The sequence below is a fragment of the Pinus tabuliformis genome, chromosome 5_1 (genome assembly GCF_031772625.1).
Source record: "Pinus tabuliformis cultivar Carrire ecotype Pingquan chromosome 5_1, CPIR1, whole genome shotgun sequence".
Lineage (NCBI taxonomy): Eukaryota > Viridiplantae > Streptophyta > Pinopsida > Pinales > Pinaceae > Pinus > Pinus tabuliformis.
In genome coordinates this window covers 665,700,637-665,726,868 of record NC_142305.1, presented here as the reverse complement: position 1 = coordinate 665,726,868, position 26,232 = coordinate 665,700,637, and positions in this window count along the sequence as shown.

Below are 26,232 nucleotides of genomic sequence, written 5' to 3'. Positions count from 1 at the left end.
CTAAGTTTTGTTCATGTTATAAGATATTGTAAATTAGCTACTAATAGTCATATATATACAAAATTTAGTCATCATTTGCAATCACAAATTTATCATTTTCAGTAGTCATTTATCTTTTTTTGGTAGTTTCATATTCATTATATAAACGACTAATTTAGTAGTTTATATTCATTTCATTTATTTTCATTAATAATCATTATAAATGACTAATTTAGTCGTATATTCATTTTTTTTTATGTTCATTATTAATCAATATAAACTATTAATTTATTAGTTTTAGATTGAATTTATATGTTCATTATTAATAAACATGAATTAATTTGTATGATTTTGCGACTAAATTTTAAAAATGACATACAATGTGCATGTTCATCTAATATGAAAACGCAAAGTTACATGTTAATTACAATACTAAACAATATCAAGTACAACTATAAATAATTCAACAACACATTATATTATATGAAATGCTAAAGTATTACAATATGAAGTTCCAACTTAATATTGGTTGGACTACAATTTACACATGAAATGATGTTTCATCACTTCAAAACATTATCATTGTATTGCCAAAGCATTGCAGGTGAATTCACCAACTTTGAAGACTTGAACATCAATCTCTATGTGTGTGCCTTATGTGGGATATTGACTCTAAGGGTATCACTAGACCAGTTGTATTCTCTCTCTCTTTTTGCATTTGTCGTTCCATTGTTAATGCTCTCAGCGTCTTTCTTCAATTCCTGCTTCTTACCATCAATACTGATCAGTTCCTCTCCTAAAAACAAACAAAAGATACAATGCAGAGTATAAGACATGAAAGACGATGAATAATGGAATATAAACTAAAGTAGACTATAAAATATTTATATGACATATACATCAACATCAGTAATGATAATGTCATTTTTCCCCATAAAAGTAAAAAACTCGAACAATTTTTCTTCACTTGGGTGAAAGTGGTCACTATGTGGCCAGATGACCTATATAAACAAAGAAAATAGAATGTCGCCATAGAAAAGAACATGCTCAAATAACAACATGAAAGTAAACTTTTCTAATAGTCATGAAAATCTAAAAAGAGAGGATATCATGGAATGGACATTGCAATTATAAAAAATATGTTTACCTATCCACCGGTGTCTTGTCTAGCATTCCTAAAACATTTGTTTGCCCAAAATAACCATGAGGTGAAAGAATCACAACATTAAAAACCATAGTAATCCTTACTCGAAACATTTCCAAAGTTGATGGCTCAAGTGCCTCAGCTCCTCTTGTATTGGCAAACCATATGATGTACAAAGTGAACTGCCATAAGCTATTTTTTCCAGCAAATCCTTCATAGTTGAATTTGGAGGTAGTTCTTGCACATTCATCTAATTAACAACATTAAGCAATCATTTATTCATGAAATTGATATGATGATAGAAATTTAAAACAACATACATAAAAAATTGTGTAAAAGATTAGCAAATGAATTCATATCATGTTACTAATGGAAACACAGTATGAATTTCAAAACAAACAGATTAGCTAATGAATTCATATTATGTTACTAATGGCTAATGAATTTCAAAATAAGAAAATTAGAAAATGAATTCATACTGTGTTGCCAAGGCATTGTTCTCTTCTTTCTTCAATTCTTGCTTCTTCCCATCAATATTGAGTTCCACTTATGAAAATGAAAGAAGATATAATGCAAAGTATAAGATACGAAAGACAATTAACACTATAATATAATCTAAAGTAGATTATATATATTTTATAATAGCAAATTGTCAATAAAATTACAAAGATAAACATAGTCAACAAATTAATAAAAATCTCATTTATATGTTGACTCCCATTTAGCCTTTCATTTTACAATGTCCAAAATTATCCTTATAGATTATTTGGCTACTCAAAAATAAAAAAAAATAAACGTAGTGTTATATTCATTAAGAGTTTCCAACTTAGGGATAAATTCCACCGAAATTATCCAAAAAGTGCTTCCCCTACTTTATTACAAATGTTGCCACACTTAGGGGCTCACTTTTTCCATGATATGTATGTTTGGTCAATTTAGTGATGTCTAAATTGCAACTTTTAAATGTCAACCCGGGGCTCGTAAGCTGATGAAGTGATGTGTACTATATGTACTTAGGCAACTATTTCTTAAGTCTTTGTCGTTTTTATCTTTTTAGTTTGTTTTTTATTGTATTTTCCTAATGAAATGTGATGGAGATGTAATGAAGTGAGTAAATGTGTGTGTGTGTGTGCGGCGACTTCTAAATGATTTCTTGAAACTTAAAGAGTATTCTAAAGAAAGCTTTGTACAAAAACTGAAATGAAATCAACTTTTAAAGGAAAATGAAGGCATCAAATAAAAGACTAATGACCTTGGTCCAGTATCTCTATTGCTGATAAAAATGAGATTGAAAATGACATCTATATTAACTCAATTAAAAACAAGAACAACTACTTTAACTCTTCAATTAAATATTAAGCAATGTACAATCTAAGTGACAAATCACACTACTTAATTTTCCCTTAACCTTTCTGCCTTCAGCTGGATTGATCATATAAGAAAGAGTTATGAGCAAGTTAGTAATGTGAGTCTTAAAACAAAGTAAACCAAGCTGCACTTAAGTGATATTCTGGCTCCATTAAAAGTTAGTTAATTATGATAAAAAGAGCCATCAAAAGATAAACAACTTGATAAGCTATGAGCATAAAATAAAGTGCAAACTAAAGCAATGATACTAATGGAAATCAAAAATAAAGATCAGCAGTCTAGATAAGACGATCACAAATGCCACTAGCTGTAAAAAGAGAAGTAAGAAAACTGTCCTGGGCACTTAAGAAATCTGCAAAAACACACTGATCAGTCATGGAAAAGTGCAGAAATATAAATGAGAAGAATTCAAAGTTATATACAGCTATTGTACATGATCAAAACATAGCAATCAAAAGCATTCTGTACAACTATTATACATAAACCGATAAGAAGAAATGCTAGAAATGAAAAGCACTGTACAGGCCTTAGTAAACAGGGGCCCTCTGCCTACTCCAGCCAGCTTAAAGATCAATTACACGCTCAAATGGAGAACAATCTTCTCATATATTACGTAGAAAAATAGAAAGTAAAGTGGGGTTCAAAATTACATATCAGTAGCTAACTAATCAGCGTTCAGATACACTTTATTTATAGCAGAAAAACAAAACTAACTTAATCACAAACTACCCTATTCTAACAGCTATGTGAAAAACACGTAATCTAGCACAGTCCACGGATTTAGGCAACGGTCGAGGTGGGCATTGAATCTTCTATTGGATTTGTGTTCCCCATCATCTGCGTGGCTGAGGAAGAGGCCAGTTGTGCTTCACGTGCTCTAAAACCAAACACGCAGAGTTGTGCCACCTCCAATGACCTTTGTTGACCGTAGTTTCCCCCTCGTTGACCATGGGTGTTTATAACTGATTTGGCTGAGCTGGAAGGACACACACCATGTCCTTGGTTCCACGCACTTGCCCATGTGGCTCTTCTGACCAGAGGACACCTGGATCATGCCGTTTAAGAAAACAGCTGCGGAAACTGGGATCAGCTGCGGAAACTGGGATCAGCTGCGGAAACCCTGTGTGAGCTGCAGAAAGTGCAGGTCTTGAACCAAAATTCTAATCCAACAACACAGTCATTAGCATAATTAATAAACCATGTGAAAGTCCTAAAATACAATGATTTAAGCAATTTGATGGAGGAAATGAGTGACAAATGAGGGAAATGAATGAAAAAGGAGGCTGAGAGGATGTGAAAAGAAGTGCAGGTCTGAGGCTCAACATACCCCCACTGTGAGGATGTTGCATGTCCTCATGTAACCAAAAATTTGTCAATATTTTTCAGTCCATGTGCTCAGATGCTTCTGCCAAAACATCCAGCCTTCTTCTCTTTCTCCTTGTTGCCAAAATTGTTCTTGGTTTCTTCACTAAACACTTGAATTTCAAATTGATCAAGGCCCTGCTCAGTTTCTTGCATTTTCTCTTCAATTTTCTGTTCTTCTTCTGCCAGAGTCCTAGGTGAAGCATGGTGTTGTCATGGACAATCTTGTCCACCTTGCCTTGTTCTTTCAATGCTTCGTTTTCCTGTGTAATATGCCGGTTCAGGACTTCTAGCTCAAACACCTCTTGTTTTAGAGATTGGACTTGTTCCTCAAGAGGCAATATAGTGCTTGGACCTGCAACTGATTGCTCCAAGGTCTCCAAATAATTGTATGCCTCTTGTTGGTCAGGGTCAATGTCAGGTGTTTGTCTCGGCCTAAACTCGAATTCTTGAGGACTGTTTTGTCTTTCTTGGAAGGGACTTTCCTCTCGTGGAGGACTTGGCTCAATATCTAGCTGGATTGGAGTCTTTTCAGGTGTGCCCAAATCAATGAAATGTGACTGTTTTTCTTTAGTCACACTCTTCTTTTCTATAAGTCTACTGCTTCTTCTCACTTGTACACTAGTACTCTTTTGCTGACTGCTTTGTTTTTCTTTTTGTTTCTTCTTTGAGAGGGCAGTAGCTTGGAGTTGTACTAGTCTATCAGCCAAGGCTTGATAATCCTCTTCTATTGAAGGTTCAGGGGATGAATATGATTCTTGGACAACTATTTTCCCTTTATCCTTTTTCCGTTTCTTGGTTTTATCTCTCTCCACTTCTTCTTCTTGAGTAGTCTCCTGAGTTTCTAAAATGGGAGGATCTTGGGCTGCAATATCCTTTTTCATTCTCCTACTTCTTTTTGGGACTCTAGGAGAGCTGCTAGCGGAAGCTTCAGTTACCTCTTGGAAATGATTCCTGACTAAAAACTTTTCCCATGTATCATTGTTGTTTTTCAATTGGTCCTCTATAAGAATTTTAATGAACCCATGATGATACAAGTGAGGTTCAATATTGCCTATATTCTTTTGGACAGTAGAACTCATTTTTGTTAGGCTTCTTAACAGAAAATAGGGTAAATTGATGGCATGGACCTCTATGAAGTTCATCATAATTCTAGCATGGTACATATACATAGTGCCAAAGCGGCCCTCACATGTGATAAACTTTTGAACTAATAACAACAATGCAGTCCATTCTTCTTTAATAACATGTACAGGAATCCCTTTGGTGAATATTGAAGTGTCCAGACCTGGATTCTTAAGCATATTTTTCCATTCCTAATCTTTCACCCCTCTGTTCTTGAACCATTGGTCTCCCACCATAGGTAGATTAGTTGCTGTTGCTATGGAGTTCTCTGTGACTGTGAATTTCAAATCTCCTACTTCCACAGTATGTCCATTGAATGAACGAGCAAACGTTTTTGTTACCTCCTTATCATATCCTTTGAATTTTTGAATGAACTTCAACCATTTTGCCTTCTTTAACGCTTCCTTTGTCTGTGGGTATCCTTCTAGATACTTTGAGCCTTCAGGTTCAGCTCTAAGCAGTTTCCCCATCTCAACTTCGGCTGAAGCTTTGACTGTGTATGGATACTCAAGGAGGATGCTCACGGAAAAGATGGATGGACTACGGCTGTAAATGGAATAGCCGCAGTGTTATGCAAGGTAATACGGGTTTGAAACAGAACTGTGGAGCTTGAAACAGAGCTGCGGGGTTTGAAACGAAGCCGTGGAGTTTAAAACAGAACCGTGGAGTTTACAGCAAAAACGAGAGTGGAAATGGTGTAAGTGTGAAGGAGTGGAGGACAAGCACGAGAATGAGTTCAAATGCGTGCGGAAATGGAGTAATAAGGGAATGAAATAACGGCCAAATCCCTTGGAGTCAGACGGCTTATATACACATTTCGGTTTTGGCTGCGGAGATCATGGTGGAGAAGAGACGTAGTACGATAGGTCTCTTCTTCCTCGTACGGCTAATTAATGGAAGCGCAGTCTCGATTTGAGTTTAAACTAAGAGTGATTATGAGACCGTTATGTGGGTATGAGGTGGATGAAGGATTATCATGGCGGAGAAATGGGATGATCTTTGCCTAGTCATTGCATTTAGTGGCTCTATCCACGATTAATAATTATGCACAAAATGACGTTTAAATGGTTGTTTGGAAAAAAAATTTGATCATACCTTTATGGGTTTACCATTAAAGTTGTTGATCCATGCTTGCCTTTTGATCCTGCAGGTGCCTCCCATCCTTGTTTCCCTCTAACTGTGATTTTTGAAAACAGAGTACTGCTGCTGTAGAGACAGAGTGTGCTGGCTGCGGAATCTGGTGCGGGCTGCGGAAACTGGTGCGAGCTGCGGAAACAGTTCTCAGCTGCAGAAACTGAAACAACACCCTTCTGTCTATACAAAAAGTAGTTAGAGAAGACTTAACTAAATGAAATAGTCCTGAGAGGGACTTTTATTGATGAAATGGAGTGAGATGAATGAAATGAAATGAAAATGAAGTGGAATGAAAATGAAATGGAATGGAGATGAAGTGGAATGAAATGGCGAATGAGATGGAAAGAGAGAGATATTTTTTTTATTTGGAAAATATAAAGTGTCAGGTGCCCCTGATTTTCACCTTATATTTTCTGCATAAGACCGCCAATCCAAGATTGGTTTTCAGGCTTATACAAGAGACCTTTTTTTTTCTTTTTTTTTTCCTTTTTTTTTTTCAACTGAAAGAAACAAAGACTAGGCTGATGGAGGAGAAGAATTCTTCTCCACCAGCCTCATTGCAGAATCTTCTTGGAACATTTTAACAAATTCCTCCTTTGAGAGTGGCTTGTGGTAGACTTTCAATCGGTGGCCATTCACAATGAGAGGAGTCTGAAGCTCATCAATGGTCTTTACTCGAACTGCTCCATTGTTAAAGACTTCATCAATCTCATATGGTCCAAGCCAATGAGTTTGAAATTTTCCTTTGAAGTCCTTAAACTTGGAATCAAACAAAAGTGCCCAATCTCCCTTCTGAAACTTTTTCTCTTTGATGTGTCGATCATGCCACTTAGTTCTTTGATGCTGAACTAGATCAGTCCTTAAAATTGCATCTTGTCTTATCTCATCTAGCTCATTCAGCTGGTCCATTCTGTGCTTTTGGGCTTCTGATAAACTCATCCCCAACTGAACTGCCATCTTGAAGGTCTTGATTTGAAACTCAATGGGGAGCAAGACTTCTTTCCCATAAACAAGTTCATAGGGAGAATGTCCTGTTGTGTTCCTCCATGTAGTTCTATAGGCCCATAAGGCTTCAGGAAGCCTTTCTGCCCAATCTCTTCTATGGAGATGAACCGTCTTGGTGATGATGCTTTCAAGAACTTTATTTGTAGATTCCACTTGACCATTTGCTTGCGGATGGTATGGAGTAGATTTTCTATGCTTGATTTTGTATTCCTCCATCAGCTTCTCCATCAATTTAGATGTAAATTGACTTCCCTGATCTGTCCCAATTTCTCTTGGGACACCAAAACGAGTAAAAATATCCTCAAAAAGAAATTGAACAACTGAATTTTCAGTGGCAGAAGGCAATGCCTTGGCTTCTACCCACTTAGTAACATAATCAGTGCAAACCAATATATACTTCTTTTGCTTAGATGGTGGATTAATAGGTCCAACGAAATCTAGAGCCCATTTCTCAAAGGGTTCAATGAGTACCTGTGGCTATAGTGGCATTTCATTTGAAGGAGTTGGTCTCCCAACTCTTTGGCAGCTGTCACACCTTCTAACATATTGCTTTGCATCTTTGAAGAGAGAAGGCCAATAATATCCTAAAGAAAGGATTTTATAGGCCGTCCTCTTGTCAGCAAAGTGTCAGCCGCACGGTCCATCATGACATGCCTTAAGAATGTCAGGCATTTCATCTTCCCGAACACATCTTCTGATCACATAATCTAGCCCTGTTTTGAACAATTCATTAGAAATCCAAGAATACTTTGAGCTCTCCTGATTGATTTTCCTTTTCTCATTAGGAAATAAGTGTGGAGGTAGCTTCCCTGTAACCAAATAGTTAGCAATATCTGCATACCAAGGAGTTTTAGTAGTTACTGCAAACAGATATTCATCTGGAAACTTATCCTCTACGGGAGAATCTTCGTTAGTATTTTGAATTCTAGGCAAGAAATCAGCTACTGTATTTTGTTTTCCTGGTCTATCTAACACAGTAATGTTGAATTCTTGTAGAAGTAGAAGCCATGTTGTAACTCTGCCATTAGTAACAGGTTTGTTCATGAGATATCTAATTGCAGAATGATCAGTATGGACAAAAGTTTCATAGCCTGTTATATAGTGTCTAAACTTGTTGATTGCATGAACAACGGCTAAGAATTCTTTTTCAGTCACAGTATAATTTAACTCAGTGGGAGTCAAATTTTTACTGGTGTAATAAATGGCATAAGGAACTAAATCCTTTTGACCCAACACAGCTCCTAGAGCTGTATCTGAAGCATCTGTAGAAATGTGGAAAGGGAGTTTCCAATTTGGCCCTCTCAAAATGGGTGCTTCAGATATTCTAGTTTTTAAAGTTTCAAATGCAGATTGACAGTCAGGATCCCACTTGAATTCACAATCTTTGGTAAGTAATTTGAAGAGTGGAGATGCTATCTTGGTGAAGTTTTCAATAAATCTTCTATAATACCCAGTAAACCCAAGAAAACTTCTAACATCCCTTTGACAATTTGGAATAGGTAACTTGGAGATGACTTCGACTTTTGATCTATCAACTTTGATTCCATCTCCTGAAATATGATGTCCTAAAACAATCCCTTCAGTAAACATCATAAAACATTTTTCATGACTTAATGAAAGATTTGTTTCTTTACATCTAATAAGGACTTTTTCCAAATTTTCTAGTGCCTCTTCAAATGAATTACCATAAACTGTAAAGTCATCCATATAGACCTCTACACAATCATGAATTAGATCGGAAAAGATTCCTAATACTGCCCTTTGAAATGTTGCGGGTGCATTACATAATCCAAAAGGAAGTACTCGGTAAGCAAAAGTCCCCCATGGACAGGTAAATGTGGTTTTATCCTGATCTTCAGGTGCTACCTGAATTTGATTGTAACCACTAAAACCATCCAAGAATGAGAAATACTTTTTGCCTGCTAGAGTATCTAATACTTGATCAATAAAGGGTAAAGGAAAGTGGTCCTTCAAGGTTGCTTTGTTCAATTCTCTGTAATCAATGCAAACCCTCCATTTACCATTCTTTTTAGGTACTATAACCAAAGGGGAAACCCACCGGCTATCTGAAATAGGGTAAATGAAGTTTACATTAAGTAACTTTTGTAGCTCTTCTTTCACTATCTCCCTAAGATTTGGATTCATCCTTCTTTGAGGTTGTCTGATTGGTCTATTGTTTTCCTCAATGTAGATGTTATGAATGCAAGTCTTAGGATCAATACCTTTCATATCGGTATACTCCCATGCAAATGCAGTAGAATGTCTTTGCAAGATTTTGGTTAGCTCTTCCTGTTGTGATTTTTCCAAGTTTCTATTGATGTTTAGTGTTTTTCCTGGAAAGATCTCAATGGCAGAACTACCAAACTCTTCCATAGAGAAAAGAGACATTTGTCTAGATGATAGACACTCTATGTCAGAATCCAACTGAAATTGTGTGGAGTCATATTCTGAAGATGGTTCAAAATTTTCTAATGTATTCAGAATTTGACTATCTTCACTAATCTCAGAAATGGTAAAGACAGGTTGTATAGTATCTTCATCATCAACCCACTCATTATCTCCTATTTCTGTGATTGCTTTTGCTGGAGGATACAGATTGAACTTCTTTGTCGAATTACCATCAGAAATGTACATATCCCCAGACCTACAACTTATGAAAGCATCAGCTGTGGCTAGCCAAGGTCTTCCTAAAATAAGAGGATGTCCTCCTAGATTACTCTTGGGAGTTAAAATCATGAAATCCACTGGATATTCCCAAGAATATAAGGAGACAGGAATGTCTTCTAATACACCATCTGGTTTAATAATGGATCGATCTGCAAGTTGCAACAAGGTGGGTGTAAAAAGAAGATTAGGAAGTTTTAGCTGTTCCATAGTCTGTCTACTCATAATGTTAATAGCAGCCCCTAAATCAATCAAAGTATTTGGTATTTCTACCCCATTGATATGTGTTTTGACAATTGGACTACCGAGGTCTACATATTTCTGCATAGTAATCTTTCCCATCATGATGTCTGCAATTTTTCCTACCAGGTGGATCCTTCTGGTATCTCTTGGTTTCCTTCCTGGTCTTTTAAGGCTCAACTCCTTTATTGTTTTTGCTAGAATAGGAATTTCCTTAATGGCTTGTAACAAGGGAATCTTGATATAGACATTTTTCAATTCATCTAGGAAATTATAGTCAGGCAACCAAATTTGTTTTTCCACTCCTTTATCAATTTGTAATCTTTCAGGAAAAGGAGGTGTGGATAGAGATGTAGGTTGCTCAACTATGGGAGTTGTGGGGGTTGATTCTTTTTCTTTTTCTTTTTGAGTGTTTGGGTTTTGAAGAGATGCTTCAGAACCCTTATTGGCATCAAGAGATTCTTTCTCAAAAATGCTTTGCTCTTGAGCTTTTATAGAAGGTTTGTCTAAGACTCTACCTGATCTGAGTTGGACTTCATTGAGAGGAACAATCATATAGGTAGGAAAAGGTTGTCCTTCCATCATGTAAGCATTTTGAGGATTCTTATTGTTGGGGTTTGGCAATGGCTGAGAAGGAAGTTGATTTGACTTCTGTTGGAATGGAAGCAAGAGTTGAGAATTTTGATTCTGTTGAGAAGGTTGTTGTTGTTGTGGAAATGGTAATGATAGTTGTGGATTTTGATTTGGAAGTTGTGGAGCTTGTTGGTTTTGGAAAGATGGACGATATTGGTAGAATTGAGCAAATCTACCATAAGGATTCTGCATACCTTGTAGCCATGCTTGAAAAGGATTTTGAGCTTGGGGCCAAGGTTGTTGCCAAGGATTCCAATTTGGTGGAGGTTGAAAATTCATAGAGTTGTTAAACCCTTGATTTTGTTGCCCCTGCCAAGGTCTCCTTGCAACAAAACAGAGAGATTCAAGTGTACTTGGATCTTCTTGAAAGACAGCTTTGAGCCCAGGGATTGAAGGACAATCCTTGGTCTCATGATTCTCTGAGCAAATTACACATGTCTCTACAACTTTTGCTTCCAAGGGACATTCCCTTAGAGCATGTTTCTTTCTACACTTTGGGCAAAAGATGGCCAAAGCCTCAGCTTCTGCTTTCTGCTTATTATGAATCTTAAGAGTGTCTAGTTGTTCACTAAGACTCCCTAAGATGTCAGTTTTAAATTCATCAAGCATACTGCCGATTTCAGCCCTACTTACTGATCCAGTTGCGGATTTGTTTGCTCTGAGGAGAGAAGGATCTCTAGGCCCTTTTTGATTTTTAGATTTTCCCCTTGAGAGATGGACACATAGTTCTGCTATTTCATTGAGTGAAAGTTGAGATATATCTCCCTTCCCCATCATGTTCAAAATGTCTATCCATTCATCTCTAATGGATTTTAACGAAAGGGCTTTCAAGGTCTCCTCATCTAAGTTGTTCATTTTTGCTCTTTTCAAATTATATTGAAATCTTTCAAGCAAATCCTCCAAATTTTCATCTTCTTTTTGTACCATTTTGAATACCTCATCCTTGTGATTGGTGGGCATACAATAGTCCAGGTACCTATCCAAAAATGTTTGTTTCATATCATTGCAAGACCTAATGGATTGAGTGAGTAATCCCATGAACCATTTCAAAGCTTGTCCTTTCAATGTTGAAGGAAACAATTTGAGTTTTTGAGAGTCATCCAGATAATCATAAGTTCGACATACGACTTCAAACTCAAATAGAAATTTTTCAGGGTCCTCATTCCTTAACCCATGGAAGTTTGGGAGGACAGATGGTGAGATGTTTTTCATGGTGGCTCGGGAGTCCTCATCGACTATAGGAAACCCGAATGAGTTATCTCCATCCCTATTTCCTCCAATGTTACCTCTACCTCCTCCATTGTTTCCTCCTCCTCCTCCTCTACCTCTACTTCTACCACCTCCTTCCTCTGTCATAGTAGTTTCCCTAGAGACTTCAGAGTCTTCTGGTTCTTCTACAAAGGGTGAATGAGAAGGAATTTCTCCCTCTTCTTTAGATGATTCTACTTCTTCAATTACAATTGGTCTTTCCGTAGAAGGAAGGAAAGGATCTCTTTCTGATTCAAATTCGATAGAAGGTGTGGGAGAGTCAATTCTTGCCTCTTGAATTCCAGGAATCCTAGGGCTAGGAGTGTCAGTTGGAGATGAGGGAGGTGTCTCTTGTCTATTCCTTGAAGTAGATGGACTTGTAAAAATCGAACTCTTGGCTCTAGCTAAAAACATTCCCCTAGAATCTCTTGCTCTATGCAGGTCATTTTTTATTTTCCTTCAAGTCAGGGTAATAATTCTCTTTCTGATCTTCTAGATCACTCTAAGTGCAAGAAGAGAGCATACTCAAGAAACTATTAAACTAATAACTTTCTCTTTTCTGATCCTCCAGATCACTCTAGGTGCAAGAGGAGAGCATACTTTGAGAGGTTATTAATTTTCCTTTCTTGAAATTTTCTTGTTTTTTTTTTAAGAATTGGCTACCTAATTTTCACTTCCCCGGCAACGGCGCCAAAATGTTTGGTCAATTTAGTGATGTCTAAATTGCAACTTTTAAATGTCAACCCGGGGCTCGTAAGCTGATGAAGTGATGTGTACTATATGTACTTAGGCAACTATTTCTTAAGTCTTTGTCGTTTTTATCTTTTTAGTTTGTTTTTGATTGTATTTTCCTAATGAAATGTGATGGAGATGTAATGAAGTGAGTGAATGTGTGTGTGTGTGTGCGGCGACTTCTAAATGATTTCTTGAAACTTAAAGAGTATTCTAAAGAAAGCTTTGTACAACAACTGAAATGAAATCAACTTTTAAAGGAAAATGAGGGCATCAAATAAAAGACTAATGACCTTGGTCCAGTATCTCTACTGCTGATAAAAATGAGATTGAAAATGACATCTATATTAACTCAATTAAAAACAAGAACAACTACTTTAACTCTTCAATTAAATCTTAAGCAATGTACAATCTAAGTGACAAATGACACTACTAAATTTTCCCTTAACCTTTCTGCCTTCAGCTGGATTGATCATATAAGAAAGAGTTATGAGCAAGTTAGTAATGTGAGTCTTAAAACAAAGTAAACCAAGCTGCACTTAAGTGATATTCTGGCTCCATTAAAAGTTAGTTAATTATGATAAAAAGAGCCATCAAAAGATAAACAACTTGATAAGCTATGAGCAGAAAATAAAGTGCAAACTAAAACAATGATACTAATGGAAATCAAAAATAAAGATCAGCAGTCTAGATAAGACGATCACAAATGCCACTAGCTGTAAAAAGAGAAGTAAGAAAACTGTCCCGGGCACTTAAGGAATCTGCAAAAACACACTGATCAGTCATGGAAAAGTGCAGAAATATAAATGAGCAGAATTCAAAGTTATATACAGCTATTGTACATGATCAAAACATAGCAATCAAAAGCATTCTATACAACTATTATACATACACCGATAAGAAGAAATGCTAGAAATGAAAAGCACTGTACAGGCCTTAGTAAACAGGGACCCTCTGCCTACTCCAGCCAACTTAAAGATCAATTACACGCTCAAATGGAGAACAGTATTCTCATATATTACGTAGCAAAATAGAAAGTACAGCGGGGTTCAAAATTACATATCAGCAGCTAACTAATCAGCGTTCAGATACGCTTTATTTATAGCAGAAAAACAAAACTAACTTAATCACAAACTACGCTATTCTAACAGTTGTGTGAAAAACACGTAATCTAGCACAGTCCACGGATTTAGGCAACGGTTGAGGTGGGCATTGAATCTTCTGTTGGATTCGTGTTCCCCATCATCTGCGTGGCTGAGGAAGAGGCTAGCTATGCTTCACGTGCTCTAAAACCAAACACGCAGAGCCGTGCCACCGCCAATGACCTTTGTTGACCGTAGTTTCCCCCTCGTTGACCATGGGTGTTTATAACTGATTTGGCTGAGCTGGAAGGACACACACCATTTCCTTGGTTCCACGCACTTGCCCATGTGGCTCTTCTGACCGGAGGACACCTGGATCATGCCGTTTAAGAAAACAGCTGCGGAAACTGGGATCAGCTGCGGAAACCCTGTGTGAGCTGCGGAAAGTGCAGGTCTTTGAACCAAAATTCTAATCCAACAACACAGTCATTAGCATAATTCATAAACCATGTGAAAGTCCTAAAATACAATGATTTAAGCAATTTGATGGAGTAAATGAGTGACAAATGAGGGAAATGAATGAAAAAGGAGGCTGAGAGGATGTGAAAAGAAGTGCAGGTCTAAGGCTCAACAATGTATCTCGTTGTCCTCATATGTAGAGCATGTTGGTAGTTATGTAGGTTGTATTTGTACATAAATGAACAAAAGATGCCAAAAATGCTTGAAATTAACTAACTTGCAAGGTATTTTTCCTATCATTAAAAATTATAAGTGGTTTTATTTCTTATTATTTTTCTTTCTTTTTATAAACAAAGGCATAATGAACAATTAGGGGGATTGGAAACACCCTATAGGTTGGAAAGAGAAATATGTGCTTTGGAAATATTTCTAGTAGTTTTTGAGGCATTTCTAAGGTGTTTTGGTTTACATTTCTAATGGTGAAATATTGGTGGGGGAGGAGTTTCCTACTACTTAAGCTGTTGAAAAATGCATTCCCTCTTATCTTGGAGGTTTTCTTATCTAAGCTTGCTTGGAAAGAATGTTTTGGCTTGTTAGTAATATTTGCTTAAGTCTTATTTTTACTAAAGTTGCACATAACATGCACACACAAAAATATTATAGTGTGTGTCTAAGAGACGATGTTTGAGAATTTTTGGAAGGAAGTTGGAGGGAGTTGACCATGACTCTATTGAGATTCAAGGTAAAGGAAAGAGCTCAATGATCACATATTGGTGCCTTGGGGAGGGTGGTGGTGGGGCAAGCTACTAGCTTGTGCCAAGAGTTGTGGAGAGATGAGGTTAACGGTTTCAGTGATCTAAATTTTGAAATATATGAGGTATTTGTTAAAGAGAAAAGCATATACATCATGATAAGAGATACTCATCCTCATCATAGACACACTCTCAAGGTCACAATAGAAGCAATAGTGTAAGTGGAGGAGGAAGCTGAAGGCATCTCTTCCAAGCCACCATTGACATATAAGGAGGCAATACACACCAGGGACGTGCTTTTTCAGGTTGAGAAGACTATCAATAACAGTCTCTTGGTTTGGAGCTATTATTGTCTCTTCCATTAGAAAATAAGATCATTTTCACTAAGTTTTATAGATAGTGCTACTTCTCCTTTGATTAACACTTCCACAAATGTAAGAAACATATCTCACCTCCCAAAACCCTTCACATTCAACTCATCTCATAGGGACACTCAGATTACCATTGTTACTTGTAATTGATATTTTCTCACTTTTTTCCTTAGCACACATTCTACATGGGGTATTCCAATTTTGATAGCATTATATTCCAATGAAATTATCACAAGTAGTTTGAAATTTCTTTGTACATAAAATTTACCATTTACAATTTATGTGCAATTATGGATTTAACTCAAAGTTCAAATTCAAAACATATTGCAAGTTTCAATAAAAGTCATATCTTTGATAATAAATTCTAACAATACATTTTCTCTTTATTGTTGAGATCAATTTATTCTTACATGTTCATAGTGCCATCCCACAAAAGTGGGGCAGCATCAAAATTTGAGTGAAGGGATCCTAATGAACAATTGAAACTTAAGATACACCCAATGCTCCATGCAAGTATTAATACAACCGTCAACTTCTAGTCTACGATCTTGCTCTCTGCAAATTAGACAAAATACCTTACAAAATTGCTAAAAATAAACAAGGAGAAAACACCCATCAAAATTGCTAAAAGTAAATCAGGACAAAACCCTCATCAAAATTGCTAATAAAACACCACTGAGGCAAACATGGTTCTGAAAACAATGATGAAAATGCACACAAGATTTACTAATTCTATTCTTTACCATTTGTTACAACATTCAGTACATATGGGCTTCAAGAAAAAACATAAACCAAATCCATTTGGAATTTTTAAATCACTAAAACTCCATCATCAATGTTTTAGCAATTTTATTCATAAAAACTTCAATATAACTGCAAAGAGTTCATGGAAAATATAGAGAAAAATGTGAAGAAACTTCAATGTGACTACAAAGAGTCCATGAAGAATTTACATAAAAAAATTGGGAAACTTATATTGAGACAATGGACTAATATTGTTGAAGCTCACTTCTAAATTCTGCTGAGCAACCTACTAGGGAAAGAAATACATAGTGGAGGAGTTTAGCCAAGAACTATATCCCTTGCATTTCATCTGTGTAGGGATCAATTTACATAAGTATATCACTTAAATATATGTGATGTGTCTCTCTTAAACTTAAACACACCAGTTGATTTAGAGGGGTTACATGTAATAATTACATGGCACAGTGAGTAAGGAAATTTCCAAAAGAAACAAATTGTCAAAAATAAATTTTGACCCTAGATGATTTGTGATCTATGATGGACAATCAATCATATTAACCATATTTGGCAGTCAAGATGCATTTTGCCACGATATTTTCTGCTCATTGTTGCCATTAATGGTGATTTACTTGACACTTTTTAAGGTACTAAAAATCTCGCTATTGAGAATTATAGCTCGGACATGAACTTCTACATAGGTTCAGTGTGAACATAAGAAATAGTTTGAGATAATTTCGAAAAATAATTATATTTTTTGAAAAGTAATTCTATTTTGTAATTCACATTAGTAAAAAAAGTGAGATTCTTATGTTAAGTAGTTGAGCCTAAGATTGTATCTCATAGATAACTTAGACTAGGAGGAATCTTAAAAATAGATTCTCTGCTAAAAGTATATAGATAGGTCAAGGTAGAGGCTTTCAACACACTTGGGAAGTTGAGTAGGTTGAGAAACATAGAGGGAGAGAGAGTAGGTAACTAGGAAAGAGATGTTTCCAACAACACTCAGTCCCATACGGTAGCATGGATAGCACAATACGGATTTGTACAGTCATATAGACAGTATTGTTCGGATCCATACAATTATATAAATAGTCCATACATGTGTCCATACAGTTTGTATGGGCAGGCCAAACATCTATATAGTAGTCGTTTTTCTCAGTGCAATGTGTGTTTGGTATCCATACATGTGTCTGTACAGTTCGTATGGGCAGGACAGATCTAGTCAAAGTTTGATCATATTTGTAACTTAATATGACCTAAGGAACTAGTGACAATCAACAATTGTAGCCAAACAAAAGATAGGAGGGCAAAAGAAAAGCCCCTTTAAAATGAAATGAACAATGAGTACAAGAGCAACATGAAATGAGATCAACATAGATGTACAGGAGTGTTGTCCCAAGAAGGAAAACCCTAGAAAGTGAGGAAGGTGTAGTAAAAGAAGTGTTTCCTAAACTAAGGTTCCACTACCACTAGAGGAGGTATACATTCCTTCTCATCATCCAAATTAATGGTATGGACATCAACACCATGTGTCTACCGAATAGTTTCCTCTAGAAAGATGCTTGGACTAATAGGGTTGTGGTGAGTAATCCTGGTTGACATCAAACTGCTCTTGATTATTGGTTGAAGTGGAGGCAGAAGAAGAAGTAGAACCACTTCTCACATACAGGGTTGAAGAAATCCTACAAGATGGGGAGAAACTGGTAATGCTTCTCTGAGTAGGCATTCTGCAGTGGTGATGCTTCTAAGCAGATTTGCTTCTCATAGGTGCCCTCAACGTGGCACAGTCTGGAGCCTTGGTGGTGTGGGCCAGGGAGCAATGCTGGATGGTTCTTGCATTTTCCAACCAAGTTTCATGAAGAATTTCAATCCCCCATTGTCTTGGATCTAATGAAAAGAGGAGGCACTGTGGGTAGCTGCTCTAGAATTGCTCTGAAATAGGCACAATCTGAGAGAAAATGTATCTCTAATTTGCAAGGCAAGGCATTGCTAATTGAAGTGTTTGAAGAATGTTGATAAATTTATGCCCAAGTCCCTGTATATGCAATAAAACCTACCTCTTATCTCATTTAGATAGGAGATTTAAACATAAAGTGCTCCTTAGTCTCTACCTCAGGCAAAGAGCAAAGTCTACAAATCATTTCTGCCAGGGGAAGATGGTGATTTGTCTCAACCCTCAACTGATGTGAGCACATCTGAAGCTGTGGAGAGGAAAGGGAAGCCCAACAGATGGAACTGGAGATAGTATGGCCAAACAAAGGAGAGAATTGTCCCTTTTGTTGTTCAGTTCTTGTCCCATATTTCTGACAGATAAGAGATTAAAGATGTATAAAGGATAGAAATACATCTTTTATATTCACTTCTTGTTCCATATTCCCAACTCATTCCTGCTCAATCAAGACATTTATTCTGTCTCATGATTACCCTGATAATCGTGACTATGATACTGCATTAGTGCCACCATACCCAAGCCTTCTTGTTGTTGTCTGTTATAAGTTACGATCTGGTTTTAGTTGATGGGGCTCCCATTTCATGGGTTACTGAAACTAACGTTTCATTCATTGAACAGTCCTTTTGTATAAGAACCATAAAAATTGACAGGCTATCAACTTTGTCCTCCATGCTAACTTTACCTCTACTGCCCACATCTCCCATTCGGGATCAATGCCCAATCTAGTAGATGCCATTTTCCAACTTGTGTTTGGATATGAATTTTCATGAAGTACTCATGACAAATCCATGTTGAGGGTAGCCTACATCTAGGTACATGCAACTGATTAGTAGTCACTTAGAAAGTCTAGTTTAAAGTTTAAACATTGTGATTCATAACTTCAAATGTAAACACATTGTCTCATCTATATCAAACTGGAACCAAGATATCTATTCTTTGTGTTTACATGGAATTTGTCATTTGATTCCAATGAACTATAGGATCCCATGGTATTTTCCTTTTGCATGGATAACACAATACGTATTTGTATAGTCATATAGACAGTATTGTTTGGATCCATACAATTATATAGACAATCCATAGATGTGTCCATACAGTTTGTATGGGCAGGACAAACATCTATATAGTAGTTTTTTTGCTGAGTCCAATGTGTGTTTGGTATCCATACATGTGTCTGTACAATTCATATGGGCAAGACAAATCTGGTCAAAGTTTGATCAGAATTGTAACTTAATATGACCTAAGGAACTAGTGACAACCAACAATTGTAGCCAAACAAAAGATAGGAGGGAAAAAGAAAAGACCCTTTGAAATGAAATGAACAATGAGTACAAGAGAAACATGAAATGAGATAAACATAGATGTACAAGAGTATTGTCCCGAGAAGGAAAACCCTGGAAAGTGAAGAAGGGGCAGTAAAAGAAGCATTGCTTGAACTAAGGTGTCACTACCACTAGAGGAGGTAGACAGTCCTTCTCATCATCCAACTTAATGGTATGGACATCAACACCACATGTCTGCCGAATAATTTCCTCTAGAAAGATGCCTGGACTAATAACGTCGTGGTGAGTAATCCTAGCTGACATCAAACTACTCTTGATTATTGATTGGAGTGGAGGAAGAAGAAGAAGTAGAACCACTCCTCACATACAGGTTTGAAGAACTCCTAAAATATGGGGAGAAACTGGTAATGCTTCTCTAAGTAGGCATTCTGGAGTGGTGATGCTTCTGAGCAACTTTGTTTCTCATAGGTGCCCTCAATGTGGCATAGTTTGGAGCCTTGGTGGTGCGGGCCATGGAGAAATGATGGATGGTTCTTGCATTGTCCAACTAAGTTTCATGAAGAATATCAATCCCCAATTGTCCAAGATCTGATGAAAAGAGGAGGGGTTGTGGGTAGCTACTCTAGAATGGCTCTGAAATAGGCACAATCTGAGAGAAAATGTATCTCTAATTTGTAAGGAAAAGCTTTGTTGATTAAAGTGTTTGAAGAATGTTGATAAAATTATGCTCAATTCCCTGTAGATTCAATAAAACCTCCCTCTTATCTCATTTAGAATGGATATTTAAACATAAAGTTCTCCTTAGTCTCTACCTCATGCAAAAAGCAAAGTCTGCAAAGCATTTCTGGCAGGGGAAGATGGTGATATGTCTCAACCCTCAATTGATGTGAGCACATCTGAAGCTACCAAGAGGAAAGGGAAGCCCAAAAAATGGAACTGGAGATAGTATGGCCAAACAAAGGAGAGAAATGTGCCTTCTATTATTCAGTTCTTGTCCCATATTTCTGATAGATAAGTGATTAAAGATGTATAAAGGAGAGAACTACACCTATTTATATTCACTTCTTGTTCCATATTCCCAACTCATTCTTGCTCGAGCAAGGCATTTATTCTATCTCATGATTACCTTGATAATCATGACTGTGATACTGCATTAGTGCCACCATACCCAAGCCTTCTTGTTGTTATCTGTTATAAGTTATGATCTGGTTTTAGTTGATGGGGCTCCCATCTCATGCATTGCTAAAACTGACTTTGCATTCATTGTCTAGTCCTTTTCTATAAGATCCATTAGAATTGATAAACTATCCACTTTGTCCTCCATGCCAACTTTACCTCTACTGCCCACATCTCCCATTGGGCATCAATGCCCAAACTAATAGGTGGCATTTTCCAACTAGTGTTTGGATATGAATTTGCATGAAGTCCTCATGACCAATCCATGTTGAGGGTAGCCTGCATCTAGGTACATGCAACCAGATCAATAGTCACTTGGAAAGTCCAGTTTAAAGTTTAAACACTACGATTCATAACTTGGAATGTAAACACATTGTCTCATTTATATCAAACTGCAATCAAGATAGCTATTCTTTATGTTTACATGGACTTTGTCATTTGATTCCAATGAACTATAGGATCCACTGGTATTTGTCTTCTGCAAGTTTTATACAACATAGCTATTTGGCCCAAAGAAAATGGAATAGTGCACAAAACATAGGAATATAACAAGTGACTAGAATGTACAAGGATAGAATAGGTAATATATCATCTCCAAGCACAAGACCAAAACCAAGCCTTGTCAATCCAAGATAATGCACAAGAAGACATAGAACAACAACCCAAAGCATTATGGACAGAGAAGACTAAGGAGAGTAGGAAGTTCAAGCACAAAATTATACTTTCAAGGGAAGAATCTATGTGATCCCATTCCCTGAAATATCTTTATAACAACTTTGCATGCTATTGTTTATAACTTTATATAATTTGAATACATGTTATAATAAACATCACAAACAGTAAATAGAAAAAAGGAAATGAAAATAAAAGAAAAATTAGATGTCCTTTAAAACTTCTTACATGTTCATCCTCTTCAGAATCAACAAAAGAAGCTCCCAAGGATTCTGACTTGCACTTAGCATGGATGATAGGACCCAACTTAGACTTGTATATGCCTTCATTGCTCCCACTGGGAGCCTGCATATACACTTCTCCTTTATACATCCATCCATTTGTTTCATTGCTATAGAATAATCAGAGTTCTCCACATAGAACATAGACACTATGTTTGTCATTAGTAGGCACTGCCACTTCCTCACTCTTTTTTATCCAAAGTTGTTTCCACAAGGAAAAAAGTAGAAACAACCTCAAATGTTGACACCTCTTTTCCACTAAGCCATTCCTTGCCACTCACAAAAACCATTTTTGAGACACTAATTGTGGTACTTTTGCTTACGAATCTTAGATATAGTTTGATTTCGAGACACATGCCAATCCATGTGATTGTTATGCTCTTCTTGAAACTTGAAGTGCTAACCACATGTTGTGCATTGTCTTGGAAAATCCTCATACAATGCACTAAGAAAAAATCATGAAGAACTTTGAGTATATCTTAATTGAATTGATTTCCAATGATATCTTGAGCAACAACCAGTGTTTTAGCTGGAACTGACTTTGGGGGTGTTGCATTTAAAGATGGGGCTGGAAACAAGGATGTTGTAGTAGAAATGACATGTATAGTTTCATTTTTATCTAAGGATAGATTTGGTATTGTAGCTAAAGAAATAGGTATAGATGGATTAGAAGAAGAGGCAGCTTAAGTTTCTGTACATATTACACCCTGTGCCATCAGTGACCATAAAAGAGACGACACATTGCCTATCGAATATGGTAATGTGGTGTTTGAAGTTGTCAACTGTGATTTTTGTGATGTTGATGCTACCAATAATGAAGTTGGTGGTGGGCCAGGAGATAGAGGAGGTTGCACTCCTAAAACCTGGGAAGATAAGTTATTGGGCAATATAGGAAGTAAATTAGGCCTTGATACTAATCCTGAATTAGGATTCATCATGCTACTACTCACAACAAATCCCCTTGTTTCGGATGCTTCATAAATTAACTGTGATTGTTGTGGAGGTTGGGATTGTGTCAATGTTGCCTAAGATGAAGTAATCTATTGAAATGGAGTAAGGAGAATTGGTTGTACTTCCTGAGGTATTGGTAGTTGCTATGGAATTTGGTCACCTTGTGAAAGGTTGTGTGATAACTGATTCAACAAATTTGGAGTAGCTTCGGATTATGACACTTGCTGTAACTATGGTAGCTATTGAGGAATTTGTTAAATAGGTTGTGATTGAAGTGGATATTGTTGAAAGGACTGTGAATAATGACGTTGGGAATGGAGGGAAGGAAGTTGAACATGTGATTGACCAGGCTTCATGAAACTAGTTTGAGGTTGATGGTTCAGTGGTTGAAACAGATGATGTTGAAGGGGTGGTGCAGATGGAGGTATAGGTGTCAAAATTTGCATAGAAGGCTATACAGATTATGTGATAGGAGACAAAGAGGCAATTCTTTGTGATTGTTGTCTTAGTGATAAAGAAATGTTGCTCAATGATGGTGTCATAGGTGACAGGAATTCGAAGCTCGGAGGATCATAACGAAGGGAAAATCCAGAATTTTCCTGAGATTTTGGTACCATTCCTAATGGAATTTTTGTACCTATTGACATACAGAATGTGTTAAATTAAATGAATATGCCAAGCCAGAACTTGAATTGTTGTGGCCAGGAACAGAAACTTCAATTTTTCTCAGCCTTGATTGTGAAGTTGGGCTATTATTTTGATGTGTCAGGTGAGAAAGCTGACCCATTACAGGTTGATGTCCTAATGCACCTTGACTACCTTGCATCAAAGATGATGTCTCATTGGAAGTATCTCTAATATTTCAAGACACAATACCTGATTTCTTTGTTGTCTCAGTGGATGTATCTTTGATATTTCAAGACACAATACCCGATTGAAAAAAGGAAGATGGCTCGTGCTCTTCAGACTCCTACATTAAGAAAAATAGAATTTTTTCAAACATCCTTCATCTTTACATGCTAAGGAAATCACTAAAAAAGGAAAAAATGAAATGGGGAATAATTTGTCATCAAACTAATTAGATCAAAAAAGACAACAGGGAGAAAAGAAGGTTACCCTTCTAGAAGGTCATCTCTCTATCTCAATCATAAGTCTATCCATATAAGACAAGGGTCCATGCATATGATAATCATTGTTAGGAAGAGTAGGTTCTAAAAAAAATGGTTATTCCTGGCTGGAAAATGCAACGTAAACCACCACACTCTTGGCTACTGCACTAAGTGATCCTGTATCATCACGATGTCGATTGGGCACTACCAAAACCTTCACAAGAGTCACATATAATGATCACATTGTAGACACAACCTTATTCATAATCTCAAAGTCTATGAGATCATGTGACTTCCTTTTAATTTCCTAGGCTTGAGATGTTTCACCTGCACTTACAGAACCTCCAATGTCAACCTCTGATGCATCTTCATGTCACCCAAGCTGACCAAGACACATTATTGAAATCCCTTCAATACCATGGTCCCTTCTTCTATGGCGATGAAGTCTTGTTTGTATAACATAAATATATTCAGGTTCAATGGACCGATGAGAAGCAATTCCATTCTTCATAGACATTGGGTTAACATACCAAACAATTGAAACTTTGTTATTGTCACTACCAGCTTCTATACCTGCTGCATTTGGTGCCAAATTTCTAGTTGCAGGTCCTTGTTCATCCTCTTTCTTCACATCTATTTTTGAATCACTAACAAGAGATATCTGGCAGACTATTTCTTTGTACACCTTCCCTACATGCTTTAGTATATCTACATCCCCAAAATGAATTTCAGGCATCATTATTGTTGTGATTTTCAGTAGATGTGTCAAAAAAGATAAAACACCATCTAGACTTGAAAGGCATCTCAAAATTCTAATGTTTTGTGCTACCTCAATATCTTCCAGCTTACTAGCTAGCTCTCATTCAAGGCTCTCATTTGGAGCTAGTTTTCTACTACTCAAGCAAGCACCATGAGCAACAACCTAAAACAAGTATCTTTCATCTGTTGGTATGGCTACACAAGTAAATTCAAATAAGATTAGAAAATTAAAAGGGAGGGATTTTCAAAATAATTTTCAGATTAGTAAATTAAAAGGGAGGGATTTTCAAAATACTTTTCAGATTAGTAAATTAAAATGGAGGTATTTTCAAAATTATTTTCTCTCAAAACAGTTTGTTGCCTTAAATAATGCAACCAAAAGCAAGGGCATCTATCACACCAAACTCACGGGATTACAGAATTCCATAAAGCTTTAAAGGTTCTTTGTCTTTAAAGGTTTTTGAATAAATAAGCACAAGTTCCCACTACCCTATCATGTTTCCCTATGAAGGAATTTGAATCAACTAACCAAACAATCAAACCTAGTAAATAAAAAACAAAGATATAATATGTTGCATTGACTATTAAACATTCCAAATACTTCACACAGTTGGAGGCAATTAAAAGTTCAAACTCATTCCAAATACTTCACACAGTTGGAGGCAATTAAAAGTTCAAACTCATTCCAAATACTTCACACAGTTGGGGGAAATTAAAAGTTCAAACTCATTCCAAATACTTCACACAGTTGGACGTATTTGTCTCCTGGTTGCAAGAAACTGCAATGCCCTGATGGAGAAGTGGATCCATATCAACTGTTAGCATTGGTTAAGTCTCAAGTATAATAATTATAAATCCCATGATGGTTTAATAGTTATCTAGGAACCTATATTTATTTGATGGACTCTTCTCACTCATATATATTAATGAATTCAGGATCTAAAAAGCCTTAAATTCTATTTGAGGGTCCCTTGGTGGGAAATGGTCCCAATGAGTTTGAGAGTTGATCCATGTTTTTCTAGCTTAGGTGTAACATAGTTATTTATGTATTTGATGAAACTAAACTATATGTCCATTATATAGCCTTATTCCTTAATGAAACCTCTAGGCTCTCCCTTAGCCACTGCCAAAATAACAACCAGAGGATGAGAATCCCTAACATCTAGGATGCTAAGAACCTAGGCGACAGGGGTGCTAGAAAATTCAAGGAATCTGTTGTGGTCCCTTTCTTTTACTTTGTCTCCAGATGTCTATGCTATAAATATGATTCCCATTTCAAATGCGGATATTCCTAAATTTTAGTTTGCAAATTAATAAACTACATAGGCTTCAATACTAAGGATCATACTAGGCTTCAGTTATGAGGATCCTTAGTAAAGTAGATGTATATAAAAATTTGGTTAATGAAAATCACATCTATTTGCAATTGGACATAGTGATATGATATATCCCATGTATTATTGAATTGACTTTGGGCATAGGTGTGACTAGAAAATTCCAGTGTTTGTGTGTCATTTGGAAATAAATAAGGTTTTAATTCTACATGAATACGAAAATTGAAGGATAGACTTTGTCATAGCTGGTTGATGATTGTGAATTTATACATACTTGGGCCAGTTGGTTAAACTCCCACGCTATCCAACCATGGATGATATTTGAAAATTTTTCTTAGCACAAGGTACAAGAAATAAGGTGCAATAGATGACTCTACTGAGGAAATATGAAGTGAGTTCCACAACTACCTAGAAAAGGCTCTACCTACAGGGCTCTCGTATAAGCAGAAGCAACAAGAATGAGAATTCAAACTACTTCACATAGTTGGAGGCAATTAAAAGTTCAAACTCATTCCAAATACTTCACAGGGCTCTACCTATAGGGCTCTTGTATAAGCAGAAGCAACAAGAATGTTTTGTTCTTTCAGCAACAAATATTGCTTACAATGTGAACTTTGCCTTCTATGTGGGTGCAAATTACATGAACAATATAAGCACAACAGTTTTTCTTGCGA